At 45.2% G+C, this 12,491-nt stretch overlaps 22 non-coding genes and 15 pseudogenes across 22 annotated transcripts; all 37 read left to right on the plus strand.

Annotated features, from left to right (window-relative positions):
- The first annotated feature begins 180 nt into the window (after positions 1 to 180).
- Positions 181 to 298, plus strand: LOC114547560 (5S ribosomal RNA). Its single transcript, XR_003691211.1, has one exon. It is a non-coding gene; the product is annotated as a 5S ribosomal RNA (ribosomal RNA).
- Positions 299 to 402: 104 nt separating this feature from the next.
- LOC114547485 (uncharacterized) lies at positions 403 to 519 on the plus strand (annotated as a pseudogene).
- A 109-nt stretch (positions 520 to 628) lies between these two features.
- LOC114547478 (uncharacterized) lies at positions 629 to 746 on the plus strand (annotated as a pseudogene).
- Positions 747 to 852: 106 nt separating this feature from the next.
- Positions 853 to 971, plus strand: LOC114547570 (5S ribosomal RNA). The gene has a single exon (XR_003691220.1). It is a non-coding gene; the product is annotated as a 5S ribosomal RNA (ribosomal RNA).
- Positions 972 to 1,077: 106 nt separating this feature from the next.
- LOC114547548 (5S ribosomal RNA) lies at positions 1,078 to 1,196 on the plus strand. Its single transcript, XR_003691200.1, has one exon. It is a non-coding gene; the product is annotated as a 5S ribosomal RNA (ribosomal RNA).
- A 104-nt stretch (positions 1,197 to 1,300) lies between these two features.
- Positions 1,301 to 1,419, plus strand: LOC114547484 (uncharacterized; annotated as a pseudogene).
- Positions 1,420 to 1,523: 104 nt separating this feature from the next.
- On the plus strand, positions 1,524 to 1,639 carry LOC114547499 (uncharacterized; annotated as a pseudogene).
- Positions 1,640 to 1,747: 108 nt separating this feature from the next.
- LOC114547465 (5S ribosomal RNA) lies at positions 1,748 to 1,865 on the plus strand. Its single transcript, XR_003691168.1, has one exon. It is a non-coding gene; the product is annotated as a 5S ribosomal RNA (ribosomal RNA).
- A 105-nt stretch (positions 1,866 to 1,970) lies between these two features.
- Positions 1,971 to 2,089, plus strand: LOC114547582 (5S ribosomal RNA). The gene has a single exon (XR_003691231.1). It is a non-coding gene; the product is annotated as a 5S ribosomal RNA (ribosomal RNA).
- An 83-nt stretch (positions 2,090 to 2,172) lies between these two features.
- LOC114547492 (uncharacterized) lies at positions 2,173 to 2,290 on the plus strand (annotated as a pseudogene).
- A 112-nt stretch (positions 2,291 to 2,402) lies between these two features.
- Positions 2,403 to 2,521, plus strand: LOC114547561 (5S ribosomal RNA). Its single transcript, XR_003691212.1, has one exon. It is a non-coding gene; the product is annotated as a 5S ribosomal RNA (ribosomal RNA).
- A 104-nt stretch (positions 2,522 to 2,625) lies between these two features.
- Positions 2,626 to 2,734, plus strand: LOC114547483 (uncharacterized; annotated as a pseudogene).
- A 104-nt stretch (positions 2,735 to 2,838) lies between these two features.
- Positions 2,839 to 3,010, plus strand: LOC114547495 (uncharacterized; annotated as a pseudogene).
- A 104-nt stretch (positions 3,011 to 3,114) lies between these two features.
- Positions 3,115 to 3,232, plus strand: LOC114547577 (5S ribosomal RNA). The gene has a single exon (XR_003691227.1). It is a non-coding gene; the product is annotated as a 5S ribosomal RNA (ribosomal RNA).
- Positions 3,233 to 3,337: 105 nt separating this feature from the next.
- LOC114547580 (5S ribosomal RNA) lies at positions 3,338 to 3,456 on the plus strand. The gene has a single exon (XR_003691230.1). It is a non-coding gene; the product is annotated as a 5S ribosomal RNA (ribosomal RNA).
- Positions 3,457 to 3,537: 81 nt separating this feature from the next.
- On the plus strand, positions 3,538 to 3,650 carry LOC114547508 (uncharacterized; annotated as a pseudogene).
- A 105-nt stretch (positions 3,651 to 3,755) lies between these two features.
- Positions 3,756 to 3,864, plus strand: LOC114547494 (uncharacterized; annotated as a pseudogene).
- A 105-nt stretch (positions 3,865 to 3,969) lies between these two features.
- On the plus strand, positions 3,970 to 4,087 carry LOC114547584 (5S ribosomal RNA). Its single transcript, XR_003691233.1, has one exon. It is a non-coding gene; the product is annotated as a 5S ribosomal RNA (ribosomal RNA).
- Positions 4,088 to 4,195: 108 nt separating this feature from the next.
- LOC114547573 (5S ribosomal RNA) lies at positions 4,196 to 4,314 on the plus strand. The gene has a single exon (XR_003691223.1). It is a non-coding gene; the product is annotated as a 5S ribosomal RNA (ribosomal RNA).
- A 104-nt stretch (positions 4,315 to 4,418) lies between these two features.
- LOC114547505 (uncharacterized) lies at positions 4,419 to 4,536 on the plus strand (annotated as a pseudogene).
- A 67-nt stretch (positions 4,537 to 4,603) lies between these two features.
- On the plus strand, positions 4,604 to 4,712 carry LOC114547488 (uncharacterized; annotated as a pseudogene).
- Positions 4,713 to 4,817: 105 nt separating this feature from the next.
- Positions 4,818 to 4,935, plus strand: LOC114547568 (5S ribosomal RNA). The gene has a single exon (XR_003691218.1). It is a non-coding gene; the product is annotated as a 5S ribosomal RNA (ribosomal RNA).
- A 108-nt stretch (positions 4,936 to 5,043) lies between these two features.
- Positions 5,044 to 5,161, plus strand: LOC114547473 (uncharacterized; annotated as a pseudogene).
- Positions 5,162 to 5,264: 103 nt separating this feature from the next.
- Positions 5,265 to 5,382, plus strand: LOC114547569 (5S ribosomal RNA). Its single transcript, XR_003691219.1, has one exon. It is a non-coding gene; the product is annotated as a 5S ribosomal RNA (ribosomal RNA).
- A 104-nt stretch (positions 5,383 to 5,486) lies between these two features.
- On the plus strand, positions 5,487 to 5,605 carry LOC114547468 (5S ribosomal RNA). Its single transcript, XR_003691171.1, has one exon. It is a non-coding gene; the product is annotated as a 5S ribosomal RNA (ribosomal RNA).
- Positions 5,606 to 5,709: 104 nt separating this feature from the next.
- LOC114547562 (5S ribosomal RNA) lies at positions 5,710 to 5,828 on the plus strand. Its single transcript, XR_003691213.1, has one exon. It is a non-coding gene; the product is annotated as a 5S ribosomal RNA (ribosomal RNA).
- Positions 5,829 to 5,931: 103 nt separating this feature from the next.
- On the plus strand, positions 5,932 to 6,048 carry LOC114547586 (5S ribosomal RNA). Its single transcript, XR_003691235.1, has one exon. It is a non-coding gene; the product is annotated as a 5S ribosomal RNA (ribosomal RNA).
- Positions 6,049 to 6,113: 65 nt separating this feature from the next.
- On the plus strand, positions 6,114 to 6,234 carry LOC114547490 (uncharacterized; annotated as a pseudogene).
- Positions 6,235 to 6,338: 104 nt separating this feature from the next.
- LOC114547493 (uncharacterized) lies at positions 6,339 to 6,463 on the plus strand (annotated as a pseudogene).
- Positions 6,464 to 6,567: 104 nt separating this feature from the next.
- Positions 6,568 to 6,686, plus strand: LOC114547480 (5S ribosomal RNA). The gene has a single exon (XR_003691175.1). It is a non-coding gene; the product is annotated as a 5S ribosomal RNA (ribosomal RNA).
- Positions 6,687 to 6,790: 104 nt separating this feature from the next.
- LOC114547552 (5S ribosomal RNA) lies at positions 6,791 to 6,909 on the plus strand. The gene has a single exon (XR_003691204.1). It is a non-coding gene; the product is annotated as a 5S ribosomal RNA (ribosomal RNA).
- A 104-nt stretch (positions 6,910 to 7,013) lies between these two features.
- LOC114547563 (5S ribosomal RNA) lies at positions 7,014 to 7,132 on the plus strand. Its single transcript, XR_003691214.1, has one exon. It is a non-coding gene; the product is annotated as a 5S ribosomal RNA (ribosomal RNA).
- Positions 7,133 to 7,236: 104 nt separating this feature from the next.
- LOC114547472 (5S ribosomal RNA) lies at positions 7,237 to 7,354 on the plus strand. Its single transcript, XR_003691174.1, has one exon. It is a non-coding gene; the product is annotated as a 5S ribosomal RNA (ribosomal RNA).
- Positions 7,355 to 7,457: 103 nt separating this feature from the next.
- LOC114547491 (5S ribosomal RNA) lies at positions 7,458 to 7,576 on the plus strand. The gene has a single exon (XR_003691176.1). It is a non-coding gene; the product is annotated as a 5S ribosomal RNA (ribosomal RNA).
- A 104-nt stretch (positions 7,577 to 7,680) lies between these two features.
- On the plus strand, positions 7,681 to 7,789 carry LOC114547501 (uncharacterized; annotated as a pseudogene).
- Positions 7,790 to 7,893: 104 nt separating this feature from the next.
- On the plus strand, positions 7,894 to 8,012 carry LOC114547564 (5S ribosomal RNA). Its single transcript, XR_003691215.1, has one exon. It is a non-coding gene; the product is annotated as a 5S ribosomal RNA (ribosomal RNA).
- Positions 8,013 to 8,116: 104 nt separating this feature from the next.
- Positions 8,117 to 8,235, plus strand: LOC114547572 (5S ribosomal RNA). The gene has a single exon (XR_003691222.1). It is a non-coding gene; the product is annotated as a 5S ribosomal RNA (ribosomal RNA).
- Positions 8,236 to 12,491: the final 4,256 nt, after the last annotated feature.

Genomic DNA, 12,491 nt, shown 5'->3' on the forward strand with positions numbered 1-12,491 from the left:
TCGGAAGCTAAGCAAGGTAGGGCGGGTCAGTACTTGGATGGGAGACTGCCTGGGAATACCCGTGCTGTAAGCTTTTTTTTATTTCCATTTTACAACAGCAGGGGCTCTGCTCCTTCTTTATACCACACGTGTAATTGCATTTTACCATCTTTAAATAGCTTGTGTTCACCTGTTCTAATTGCTTACGTCCATACCACCTTGAACACGCCCGATCTCGTCTGATCTCGGAAGCTAAGCAAGGTAGGGCCGGGTCAGTACTTGGATGGGAGACTACCTGGGAATACCGGTGCTGTAAGCTTTTCATTTCCATTTTACAACAGCAGGGGCTCTGCTCCTTCTTTATACCACACGTGTAATTGCATTTTACCATCTTTAAATAGCTTGTGTTCACCTGTTTTAATTGCTTACGTCCATACCACCCTGAACGCCCGATCTCGTCTGATCTCGGAAGCTAAGCAGGGTAGGGCCGGGTCAGTACTTGGATGGGAGACTGCCTGGGAATACCCGGTGCTGTACCCGGTGCTTTTTATTTCCATTTTACAACAGCAGGGGCTCTGCTCCTTCTTTATACCACACGTGTAATTGCATTTTACCATCTTTAAATAGCTTGTGTTCACCTGTTCTAATTGCTTACGTCCATACCACCCTGAACACGCCCGATCTCGTCTGATCTCGGAAGCTAAGCAGGGTAGGGCGGGTCAGTACTTGGATGGAAGACTGCCTGGGAATACCCGGTGCTGTAAGCTTTTTATTTCCATTTACAACAACAGCAGGGGCTCTGCTCCTTCTTTATACCACACGTGTAATTGCATTTTACCATCTTTAAATAGCTTGTGTTCACCTGTTCTAATTGCTTACGTCCATACCACCCTGAACACGCCCGATCTCGTCTGATCTCGGAAGCTAAGCAGGGTAGGGCCGGGTCAGTACTTGGATGGGAGACTGCCTGGGAATACCCGGTGCTGTAAGCTTTTTATTTCCATTTTTTACAACAGCAGGGGCTCTGCTCCTTCTTTATACCACACGTGTAATTGCATTTTACCATCTTTAAATAGCTTGTGTTCACCTGTTCTAATTGCTTACGTCCATACCACCTTGAACACGCCCGATCTCGTCTGATCTCGGAAGCTAAGCAAGGTAGGGCCGGGTCAGTACTTGGATGGGAGACTGCCTGGGAATACCCGGTGCTGTAAGCTTTTTATTTCCATTTTACAACAGCAGGGGCTCTGCTCCTTCTTTATACCACACGTGTAATTGCATTTTACCATCTTTAAATAGCTTGTGTTCACCTGTTTTAATTGCTTACGTCCATACCACCCTGAACACGCCCGATCTCGTCTGATCTCGGAAGCTAAGCAAGGGTAGGGCGGGTCAGTACTTGGATGGGAGACTGCCTGGGAATACCCGGTGCTGTAAGCTTTTTATTTCCATTTTACAACAGCCGGGGCTCTGCTCCTTCTTTATACCACACGTGTAATTGCATTTTACCATCTTTAAATAGCTTGTGTTCACCTGTTCTAATTGCTCACGTCCATACCACCTTGAACACGCCCGATCTCGTCTGATCTCGGAAGCTAAGCAAGGTAGGGCGGGTCAGTACTTGGATGGGAGACTGCCTGGGAATACCCGGTGCTAAGCTTTTTTTATTTCCATTTTACAACAGCAGGGGCTCTGCTCCTTCTTTTTATACCACACGTGTAATTGCATTTTACCATCTTTAAATAGCTTGTGTTCACCTGTTTTAATTGCTTACGTCCATACCACCCTGAACACGCCCGATCTCGTCTGATCTCGGAAGCTAAGCAGGGTAGGGCGGGTCAGTACTTGGATGGGAGACTGCCTGGGAATACCCGGTGCTGTAAGCTTTTTATTTCCATTTTACAACAGCAGGGGCTCTGCTCCTTCTTTATACCACACGTGTAATTGCATTTTACCATCTTTTAAATAGCTTGTGTTCACCTGTTCTAATTGCTTACGTCCATACCACCCTGAACACGCCCGATCTCGTCTGATCTCGGAAGCTAAGCAGGGTAGGGCCGGGTCAGTACTTGGATGGGAGACTGCCTGGGAATACCCGGTGCTGTAAGCTTTTTTTATTTCCATTTTACAACAGCAGGGGCTCTGCTCCTTCTTTATACCACACGTGTAATTGCATTTTACCATCTTTAAATAGCTTGTGTTCACCTGTTTTGAACACGCCCGATCTCGTCTGATCTCGGAAGCTAAGCAAGGTAGGGCCGGGTCAGTACTTGGATGGGAGACTGCCTGGGAATACCCGGTGCTGTAAGCTTTTCAGCTTTTCATTTCCATTTTACAACAGCAGGGGCTCTGCTCCTTCTTTATACCACACGTGTAATTGCATTTTACCATCTTTAAATAGCTTGTGTTCACCTGTTCTAATTGCTTACGTCCATACCACCCTGAACACGCCCGATCTCGTCTGATCTCGGAAGCTAAGCAAGGTAGGGCCGGGTCAGTACTTGGATGGGAGACTGCCTGGGAATACCCGGTGCTGTAAGCTTTTTATTTACATTTTACAACAGCAGGTGCTCTGCTCCTTCTTTATACCACACGTGTAATTGCATTTTACCATCTTTAAATAGCTTGTGTTCACCTGTTTTAATTGCTTACGTCCATACCACCCTGAACACGCCCGATCTCGGAAGCTAAGCAGGGTAGGGCCGGGTCAGTACTTGGATGGGAGACTGCCTGGGAATACCTGGTGCTGTAAGCTTTTTATTTCCATTTTACAACAGCAGGGGCTCTGCTCCTTCTTTATACCACACGTGTAATTGCATTTTACCATCTTTAAATAGCTTGTGTTCACCTGTTCTAATTGCTTACGTCCATACCACCCTGAACACGCCCGATCTCGATCTCGCATTTACCATCTTTAAATAGCCCCATGTTCTGCTTTCCATTCTGGTCTGATCTCTCGGAAGCTAAGCAGGGTAGGGCCGGGTCAGTACTTGGATGGGAGACTGCCTGGGAATACCCGGTGCTGTAAGCTTTTTATTTCCATTTTACAACAGCAGGGGCTCTGCTCCTTCTTTATACCACACGTGTAATTGCATTTTACCATCTTTAAATAGCTTGTGTTCACCTGTTCTAATTGCTTACGTCCATACCACCTTGAACACGCCCGATCTCGTCTGATCTCGGAAGCTAAGCAGGGTAGGGCCGGGTCAGTACTTGGATGGGAGACTGCCTGGGAATACCGGTGCTGTAAGCTTTTTATTTCCATTTTACAACAGCAGGGGCTCTGCTCCTTCTTTATACCACACGTGTAATTGCATTTTACCATCTTTAAATAGCTTGTGTTCACCTGTTTCTAATTGCTTACGTCCTTACCAACCTGAACACGCCCGATCTCGTCTGATCTCGGAAGCTAAGCAGGGTAGGGCCGGGTCAGTACTTGGATGGGTGACTGCCTGGGAATACCCGGTGCTGTAAGCTTTTTATTTCCATTTTACAACAGCAGGGGCTCTGCTCCTTCTTTATACACCACGTGTAATTGCATTTTACCATCTTTAAATAGCTTGTGTTCACCCTGAACACGCCCGATCTCGTCTGATCTCGGAAGCTAAGCAAGGTAGGGCCGGGTCAGTACTTGGATGGGAGACTGCCTGGGAATACCGGTGCTGTAAGCTTTTTTATTTCCATTTTACAACAGCAGGGGCTCTGCTCCTTCTTTATACCACACGTGTAATTGCATTTTACCATCTTTAAATAGCTTGTGTTCACCTGTTCTAATTGCTTACGTCCATACCACCCTGAACACGTCTGATCTCGGAAGCTAAGCAGGGTAGGGCCGGGTCAGTACTTGGATGGGAGACTGCCTGGGAATACCCGGTGCTGTAAGCTTTTTATTTTCCATTTTACAACAGCAGGGGCTCTGCTCCTTCTTTATACCACACGTGTAATTGCATTTTACCATCTTTAAATAGCTTGTGTTCACCTGTTCTAATTGCTTACGTCCATACCACCCTGAACACGCCCGATCTCGTCTGATCTCGGAAGCTAAGCAGGGTAGGGCCGGGTCAGTACTTGGATGGAAGACTGCCTGGGAATACCGGTGCTGTAAGCTTTTTTTATTTCCATTTTACAACAGCAGGGGCTCTGCTCCTTCTTTATACCACACGTGTAATTGCATTTTACCATCTTTAAATAGCTTGTGTTCACCTGTTCTAATTAATTTTACGTCCATACCACCCTGAACACGCCCGATCTCGTCTGATCTCGGAAGCTAAGCAGGGTAGGGCCGGGTCAGTACTTGGATGGGAGACTGCCTGGGAATACCCGGTGCTGTAAGCTTTTTATTTACATTTTACAACAGCAGGTGCTCTGCTCCTTCTTAATACCACACGTGTAATTGCATTTTACCATCTTTAAATAGCTTGTGTTCACCTGTTTTAATTGCTTACGTCCATACCACCCTGAACACGCCCGATCTCGTCTGATCTCGGAAGCTAAGCAGGGTAGGGCCGGGTCAGTACTTGGATGGGAGACTGCCTGGAACAGCAGGGGCTCTGCTCCTTCTTTATACCACACGTGTAATTGCATTTTACCATCTTTAAATAGCTTGTGTTCACCTGTTCTAATTGCTTACGTCCATACCACCCTGAACACGCCCGATCTCGAAAGCTAAGCAGGGTAGGGCCGGGTCAGTACTTGGATGGGAGACTGCCTGGGAATACCCGGTGCTGTAAGCTTTTTATTTTCCATTTTACAACAGCAGGGGCTCTGCTCCTTCTTTATACCACACGTGTAATTGCATTTTACCATCTTTAAATAGCTTGTGTTCACCTGTTCTAATTGCTTACGTCCATACCACCCTGAACACGCCCGATCTCGTCTGATCTCGGAAGCTAAGCAGGGTAGGGCCGGGTCAGTACTTGGATGGGAGACTGCCTGGGAATACCGGTGCTGTAAGCTTTTTATTTCCATTTTACAACAGCAGGGGCTCTGCTCCTTCTTTATACCACACGTGTAATTGCATTTTACCATCTTTAAATAGCTTGTGTTCACCTGTTCTAATTGCTTGCTTCGTCCATACCACCCTGAACACGCCCGATCTCGTCTGATCTCGGAAGCTAAGCAGGGTAGGGCCGGGTCAGTACTTGGATGGGAGACTGCCTGGGAATACCCGGTGCTGTAAGCTTTTTATTTCCATTTTACAACAGCAGGGCTCTGCTCCTTCTTTATACCACACGTGTAATTGCATTTTACCATCTTTAAATAGCTTGTGTTCACCTGTTCTAATTGCTTACGTCCATACCACCCTGAACACGCCCGATCTCGTCTGATCTCGGAAGCTAAGCAGGGTAGGGCCGGGTCAGTACTTGGATGGGAGACTGCCTGGGAATACCGGTGCTGTAAGCTTTTTATTTCCATTTCACAACAGCAGGGGCTCTGCTCCTTCTTTATACCACACGTGTAATTGCATTTTACCATCTTTAAATAGCTTGTGTTCACCTGTTCTAATTGCTTACGTCCATACCACCCTGAACACGCCCGATCTCGTCTGATCTCGGAAGCTAAGCAGGGTAGGGCCGGGTCAGTACTTGGATGGGAGACTGCCTGGGAATACCCGGTGCTGTAAGCTTTTTATTTCCATTTTACAACAGCAGGGGCTCTGCTCCTTCTTTATACCACACGTGTAATTGCATTTTACCATCTTTAAATAGCTTGTGTTCACCTGTTCTAATTGCTTACGTCCATACCACCCTGAACACGCCCGATCTCGTCTGATCTCGGAAGCTAAGCAAGGTAGGGCCGGGTCAGTACTTGGATGGGAGACTGCCTGGGAATACCCGGTGCTGTAAGCTTTTTATTCTACACTTTCAACAGCAGGGGCTCTGCTCCTTCTTTATACCACACGTGTAATTGCTTTTATCATCTTTAAATAGCTTGTGTTCACCTGTTTTAATTGCTTACGTCCATACCACCCTGAACGCCCGATCTCGTCTGATCTCGGAAGCTAAGCAGGGTAGGGCCGGGTCAGTACTTGGATGGGAGACTGCCTGGGAATACCCGGTGCTGTAAGCTTTTTATTCCACACGTGTAATTGCATTTTACCATCTTTAAATAGCTTGTGTTCACCTGTTCTAATTGCTTACGTCCATACCACCCACCTTGAACACGCCCGATCTCGTCTGATCTCGGAAGCTAAGCAGGGTAGGGCCGGGTCAGTACTTGGATGGAGACTGCCTGGGAATACCGGTGCTGTAAGCTTTTTATTTCCATTTTACAACAGCAGGGGCTCTGCTCCTTCTTTATACCACACGTGTAATTGCATTTTACCATCTTTAAATAGCTTGTGTTCACCTGTTCTAATTGCTTACGTCCATACCACCTTGAACATGCCCGAACCCTGATCTCGTCTGATCTCGGAAGCTAAGCAGGTAGGGCCGGGTCAGTACTTGGATGGGAGACTGCCTGGGAATACCCGGTGCTGTAAGCTTTTTATTTCCATTTTACAACAGCAGGGGCTCTGCTCCTTCTTTATACCACACGTGTAATTGCATTTTACCATCTTTAAATAGCTTGTGTTCACCTGTTTTAATTGCTTACGTCCATACCACCCTGAACACGCCCGATCTCGTCTGATCTCGGAAGCTAAGCAGGGTAGGGCCGGGTCAGTACTTGGATGGGAGACTGCCTGGGAATACCCGGTGCTGTAAGCTTTTTATTTCCATTTTACAACAGCAGGGGCTCTGCTCCTTCTTTATACCACACGTGTAATTGCATTTTACCATCTTTAAATAGCTTGTGTTCACCTGTTCTAATTGCTTACGTCCATACCACCTTGAACACGCCCGATCTCGTCTGATCTCGGAAGCTAAGCAGGGTAGGGCCGGGTCAGTACTTGGATGGGAGACTGCCTGGGAATACCCGGTGCTGTAAGCTTTTTATTTCCATTTTACAACAGCAGGGGCTCTGCTCCTTCTTTATACCACACGTGTAATTGCATTTTACCATCTTTAAATAGCTTGTGTTCACCTGTTCTAATTGCTTACGTCCATACCACCCTGAACACGCCCGATCTCGTCTGATCTCGGAAGCTAAGCAAGGTAGGGCCGGGTCAGTACTTGGATGGGAGACTGCCTGGGAATACCCGGTGCTGTAAGCTTTTTATTTCCATTTTACAACAGCAGGGGCTCTGCTCCTTCTTTATACCACACGTGTAATTGCATTTTACCATCTTTAAATAGCTTGTGTTCACCTGTTTTAATTGCTTAAGGCCTTACCACCTTGAACACGCCCGATCTCGTCTGATCTCGGAAGCTAAGCAGGGTAGGGCCGGGTCAGTACTTGGATGGGAGACTGCCTGGGAATACCGGTGCTGTAAGCTTTTTATTTACACTTTCAACAGCAGGGGCTCTGCTCCTTCTTTATACCACACGTGTAATTGCATTTTACCATCTTTAAATAGCTTGTGTTCACCTGTTTTAATTGCTTACGTCCATACCACCCTGAACACGCCCGATCTCGTCTGATCTCGGAAGCTAAGCAGGGTAGGGCCGGGTCAGTACTTGGATGGGAGACTGCCTGGGAATACCCGGTGCTGTAAGCTTTTTATTTCCATTTTACAACAGCAGGGGCTCTGCTCCTTCTTTATACCACACGTGTAATTGCATTTTACCATCTTTAAATAGCTTGTGTTCACCTGTTCTAATTGCTTACGTCCATACCACCCTGAACATGTCTGATCTCGGAAGCTAAGCAGGGTAGGGCCGGGTCAGTACTTGGATGGGAGACTGCCTGGGAATACCCGGTGCTGTAAGCTTTTTATTTCCATTTTACAACAGCAGGGGCTCTGCTCCTTCTTTATACCACACGTGTAATTGCATTTTACCATCTTTAAATAGCTTGTGTTCACCTGTTCTAATTGCTTACGTCCATACCACCCTGAACACGCCCGATCTCGTCTGATCTCGGAAGCTAAGCAAGGTAGGGCCGGGTCAGTACTTGGATGGGAGACTGCCTGGGAATACCCGGTGCTGTAAGCTTTTTATTCTACACTTTCAACAGCAGGGGCTCTGCTCCTTCTTTATACCACACGTGTAATTGCATTTTACCATCTTTAAATAACTTGTGTTCACCTGTTTTAATTGCTTACGGCCTTACCACCCTGAACACGCCCAATCTCGTCTGATCTCGGAAGCTAAGCAGGGTAGGGCCGGGTCAGTACTTGGATGGGAGACTGCCTGGGAATACCCGGTGCTGTAAGCTTTTTATTTCCATTTTACAACAGCAGGGGCTCTGCTCCTTCTTTATACCACACGTGTAATTGCATTTTACCATCTTTAAATAGCTTGTGTTCACCTGTTTGGTGGTGTGACATCATAAGGGTGAGGAAGACAGCAGTGTGCTGCTTTTGTTTGGAGTGAGCTGAGAAGGGCTTCTTTTTTTTTGATTTATTTTGTGTTTTGAAGGGCATTTGATTTAGCTGTATATCAAGTTTATAGTTCATTTTTATCCCCCATACAGCTCAGGCTGTGTGGGGGGCAGTTTACTTTGTTGCTTTACCTTTTTGTCCGTGATGTCAAGTGGAGAGAGATTTCTCAAAATGGAGGAGCGTCAGGACAAACAAAAGATGATGTCCGCATCTACAGCAGCGATAAAACTGTCTTACCTGCAAGGAAAAGAACAGAATGGAGCACAAAGAGAGGAGACTTTACCAAAGGAGCAGCAGAAGGCAGACCCGACGATGACGGAACTAGAGACAAGAGAGGGAACAATGGTGGAGGTGGAGATGAGCGAGGTGGAAGTAGAGGAGAATGAAGCAAGGGAAAGAGCAGATATTGGGGTGGAAAAGGTGAAACCTTCTGTGATTGAACATGCTGAGAAAAGGTATGTGGAGGTGAAGATAGCGGATAAAAAGTATGAAAAAGGCCTGACGGTACGTGTGGAGGTGATGGCAGAGGAGGAAATGCCGACACTAGAACTAATGAGGACGGTGCGTCTTTTGTGTGGTGGGCTAATGGCGTGCAGAAGACTAATACCAAATAATTATGAAATAACTTTGAGTGATGCAGTGGGAAAGAGACGCATCTTGGAGGGGTTTAGTATCAACTCCACCAGGGTGAATGTGACTGATGTCTGTCGCGGAGAAGTCATGGTGTCTTTTTTTGCAGCTACCAGCGTACATCACGGATGGGGAAATAAAGGAAAAACTATTTCTATGGAAAGTAACACCTGTTTCACCGATCAAACGGAGGATGTGGCCGGGAACGAATGTTGCGGATGGAACTCGCTTTGTGCGGGTGAGATTCGAGGGAGCTGTGAAATCTTTGCCTTATTCCACTAAGTTCAACACGCTGCAGGGGCCACAGTTTTTCCGTGTCCTACACGACCAGCAAGTGAAAGTATGTCGCTTGTGTCTGGATCCAGATCATCTGATAAAGGACTGTCCCAGTTTGGTGTGCTATCAGTGCAGGCAGCAGGGACATTACGCCAAACAGTGCCAAAATGTGGTGAGTAGGTGTAAATTGTGTCTGAATAAAACTACAGATTGCATTTGTCAAATAAGTGAAGATGAATCAGAATTAGGAATTGAGGGGAGAATATGGAGGGTCATGTTGGTAACGTGACAAATGAAGGAGATGAACCTGTTGTAGATCATCTGAGTGAAACTGTCAATGAGCCGAAGGCAGGAGGTGAGAGTGACATAATGATAGGTGAGACGGGGCTGACTGTGATGAGGGCTGTGATGAGTGGAGCTCCAGCCAGCAGCAGCTCCCAAGTTCCAGACAGTATGGTTGAATTTGAGAATGTAATCTCGGTTTTTCCAGTGCAAAGCAAAGGGGGAGAGGCGGACGGGCTGCAATTGGCTCCACCCGTCCTCTCTTCTGTAGCAGGATCGCTGGATATAGCTTTTCCCATGTCTGAGAATAAAATGTCTACCTGTACAACTCCTCTGTGTGACCAGTCAGTGGCGATGGCGGAGGACCTGCCAGCTGAAAATTATGAGCTGGGAGGTTTTCTGCCAATTAAACATTCATGGCAGTTTCCGAAGAATCCCAAAAGTGGGAAAAAACGAATAGCGAGGGCAGCTACCTCTCCATATGTAAAATGAATTTGGTAATGACACAATTTATACTGCTTCATACAATGGTGCTGTTGGCCTCCCTAAATGCAAATGGGTTGAGATCGGCTTCTAAACTTGATTCCATATTAACAACAATTAGCTTTGACATCCTGTGCATTCAGGAAACCAAGTGGGATGAGGCAATACTTGTCAATTTGAAGCAACAGTGGCATGGACAACTGTATGCGAGTAATGGGGTCAACAAAACATGTGGAGTGGCCATTTATTACAGAATGAGCAGTATAACAGATGTTGGCTTGATACACAAGGATGATAAAGGACGGTTAATAGTAACTGAATGTGTTATCAACAACATGGTGATAAGAATTATTAACATCTATGCATCAAATTTGCAAAAGGAACGACAGACTTTTTTTAAAGACTTGAGACAGTGGTGTACGAACGACACATTGATTATTGGAGATTTCAATGTGGTTCAAAGTGATATGGATATCTCGACTCAAAATGTCTTTAAAGGAGACGTCAGCCGTAAGGGACTTGGTGCGCTCATGAGGAACTGTAACATGTGTGATGTCTGGAGAACGTCCTATCCAGGTACCAGAGACTTTTCACGGAGGCAAGTTGTGAACAATGTGTTGAAACAATCACGAATTGATTTATGTGTTGTGACAACTCCTTTGTGCAAGTTCATTGAACAACCTAGGTACCAACAGAACTCGTGGAGCGATCATAGCACCTTCACCTGTCAACTGGATATCACGCCTGTCCGGAAAGGGGAGGTATGGTGCCTAAATTCTAGTTTGATGACTGATGAGACTTTTGTAATCACAATGGGAAAAATGCTGTGCAATGCAGCTTCTGAAATGTTTTTTGTAGATGACGTGTTGCAATGGTGGTTTGAACTAAAATGTCGTATTAAGAAAAAGTGTATACATTTTTGTAAAAATAAGAAATGGAGAGAAGGTGTCATTGAACAACACTTGAGAGAGTTTTGGAGAGCGAAGCCAGGTTTCTTGGGAAAAAAATATAACTTGTACAGAAACCTATGCTTTGGTGAAAAATAAACTAGATAAAATTGAAGAATTAAAATGTAGGGGGGCTGCAATACGTAGCAGGGTGCAAAATGTTTTAGATGGTGAGAAATGCACGGCCTACTTTCTGAGGCTTGAAAAAAGGAATCAGGACACAACAAAAATTGAGGAATTAATAACAAATGATGGGACGGTAGTAACAAATCCAGATGAGATAAGGACACAAGTTTTTTTCAGTATTACAAATCTCTCTTTACCAGTCAGACAAGTGATGTTACATCTGTCAACAGAGTACTGTCTTCTTTAAAAAAGAGATTGAGTCCAGAGGATAGCAAGTGGTGTGATGCTGACTTTACGGATGTAGATGTTGAATTAGCAATCACAAATCTAAATGATAATAAGAGTCCTGGCCGAGACGGCCTTACGTCTGAATTTTATAAGACTTTCAAAAGTAAAATTATTCCAATTTTGTCCTCCGTCTTTGCAGGCATGGAGAAAACAGGGATAGTGCCTGAGTCATTCTCGGATGGAGTGATTAACATTTTTTTCAAAAAAAGGGGAAAAAAAAAAATTTGGACAATTATAGACCAATCAGTTTGTTGAATACGGATTATAAAATTCTGACAAAGATGTTAGCCAACAGAGTCAAACATGTCATTTCCTCAGTGGTAGGAGATACTCAAACATATAGTATTCCGGGTCGCAACATTGCAGATTCTATCATAACTGTTAAAGACATAGTCAGGACTTTGTCAACGGGGGTAGGCATTTGGTTGGGCATTGATTTGCAGAAAGCTTTTGATCGGGTGGAACATTGTTTTCTATATAGAACTTTAGAAACTGTGGGCTTTGGAAGCATTTTTATTAATAGGATTAAACTCTTATACAGCACTGCCAGGAGTTGTGTAAAGTGCAATGGTGTCCTGACTGAGAATTTCAATATAGGTAGGTCAATTAGGCAGGGGTGTCCATTGTCATCCCTGTTGTATAGTTTAGTAGCAGAACCCTTGGCAGCAATGCTTATGGGGGATGCTTTGATTAAAGGGATTGAGTTGAGTGATAATACTAATATCAAAATAGTACAGTATGCAGATGATGTAAATGTATTTGTCAAATCTGTTCCAGATATGGAAATTGTTTTGTCTCACCTGCGCCTGTATGAGCGAGCCTCAGGGGCAAAGGTCAATATTGACAAATCTGAAATAACAATTTTTGGTATGACTTGGTGGAAGTGGCAAAATGGGGGTTTAAACTGGTGGAGTCCTCAAGGAAAGTGTTGGGAATCTATATAGGTAAGGATGAGGAGACCGCAGACACTTTGACATGGCTTAGTGTAATTAAGAAATTTCAAAGTGTGTTAAACATGTGGAAAATGAGAGGTCTGTTACTTAGAGGTAGGGTAGTTG

The sequence above is a fragment of the Perca flavescens genome, chromosome 20 (assembly GCF_004354835.1).
Source record: "Perca flavescens isolate YP-PL-M2 chromosome 20, PFLA_1.0, whole genome shotgun sequence".
NCBI lineage: Eukaryota > Metazoa > Chordata > Actinopteri > Perciformes > Percidae > Perca > Perca flavescens.